Below are 1,870 nucleotides of genomic sequence, written 5' to 3'. Positions count from 1 at the left end.
TCCACTTATTCCTGCGCCAACCCACTCAGCACTGCTACATCCCTTACGCCCGACACTACACCATCTAAGTGTCACTTCACCTACTTTGCCCTGGGACTACAGCCCTGCCTGTGGAGGGCTATAACATCATTGCTGCACCACACCATCTGTCCCAGAGGACCTGTCTGCAGCGTCGGCTTACATCTTCATCGCCGAACACCATAGGTGGCGTCACGAATCACTTATAAACTTTCCCCTTTTTACAATGGGCGCCCAGGGCCACAGACCGGGTCCCAGTTGCCGTGACATCTCCCATTGAAGCTCATCGGGCCCGGTACCGAGTACCCCATAGCCCTGGCGGGCGATCCATTTGTCCAACCTCTTATTTTGAATACTCCATTACACACATAGATAGATAGATAGATCTATAGATAGTAAGATAGATAGATCTATAGATAGATAGATATATCTATCCATATATCTATCTATATCTATCGATAGATATATCTATCGATAGATAGATATATTGTGACGCCTAGGGGGTTGCGTGCTTCCGAGAGTGGACCCTCTGGGCCGCGGCACTGAAGCTCCTTCAAGCGAGTGGACCAGGTGGGACCAACCCCTGTACAGGGATCGTTAGGAGCAGACCCGAGGGAGACAGGTACCATGACAGCTGGCACCAAGAGGGACGGCTCAAGGTGGCGGCAGAGAAGCCACTCGGACTGGACGGGAAGAACGGACGAGGCACAACCAGGACGGAGCAAGGGAACAGGACTACCAGGACGGAGCAGGAGGACAAGGGACTACCAGGACGGAGCAGGAGGACAAGGGACTACCAGGACGGAGCAGGAGGACCAGGACGGAGCAGGAGGACCAGGGACTACCAGGATGGAGCAGGAGGACCAGGGACAGACTTAGGAGAACAATGACATAACAAACAGAGGGAGTAGTGGGCAGAATCCACGAACACAGCTAAGACCATGAATGAGGTGCACACGATAATCAGGCGCCTCCAATTTGGAGGAGCCACCTGATATACCCTGTGCCAGCACCTGATTGCAGCACCAGTGCTTCCGGGTCAGGTGCTGCAGGGATAAAGGAGTGAGGGAGAGACCCCCGAGCAGCAGGAGCAGAGTGGAGCGAGGCGGGCAGCCGCGCGAGGTGGGCACGGCAGCGGGCGCCGTCATGACATATATCTATAGATACCGTAGATATATCTATAGATAGATAGATACATAGATATATCTGTCCATTTAGAGTGTGAGCCCCATCGGGGACAGTGATGATAATGTGTGCAAACTGTAAAGCGCTGCGGAATATAATATATATATATATATATATATAAATAAAGATTATTATTATCTATATATACCCATAGATATATCTATCTATAGATATAGCTATAGATATATCTATTTCTATAGATAGATAATCTATCCATATATCTATCTATATCTATCTATAGATCTATCTATCCATATACTGTATCTATCGATAGATATACCTATACATAGGTAGATATATCTAGAGATAGATATATCTATAGATAGATATATAATAGCAAGGCCGATGTTTATTAATAAACAATATGTGTAATTTTTGGGGAAAAAAAGGGGAAAAAATGGCGTGGGCTCCCGTGCAATTTTCTGCACCAGAGAGGGAAGGCCAACGACAGGGGGCAGATATTCATAGCCTAGGAAGAGACCATGGTTATTGCCCCCCCCCAGCTACAAATATCTGCCCCCAGCCGCCCCAGAAATGGTGCATCTGTAAGATGCGCCAATTCCGGCACTTAGCCTCTCTCTTGGTGGCATATGGGGTAATAAGGGGTTAATGTCACCTTTGTATTGTAAAGTGACATTAAGCCCGGTTACTAATGGAGAGATGTCAA

Source organism: Dendrobates tinctorius, unplaced genomic scaffold (assembly GCF_039654945.1).
Source record: "Dendrobates tinctorius isolate UK_male_01 unplaced genomic scaffold, ASM3965494v1 ptg000043l, whole genome shotgun sequence".
NCBI lineage: Eukaryota > Metazoa > Chordata > Amphibia > Anura > Dendrobatidae > Dendrobates > Dendrobates tinctorius.
Note: the sequence above shows the minus strand (reverse complement) of the source record.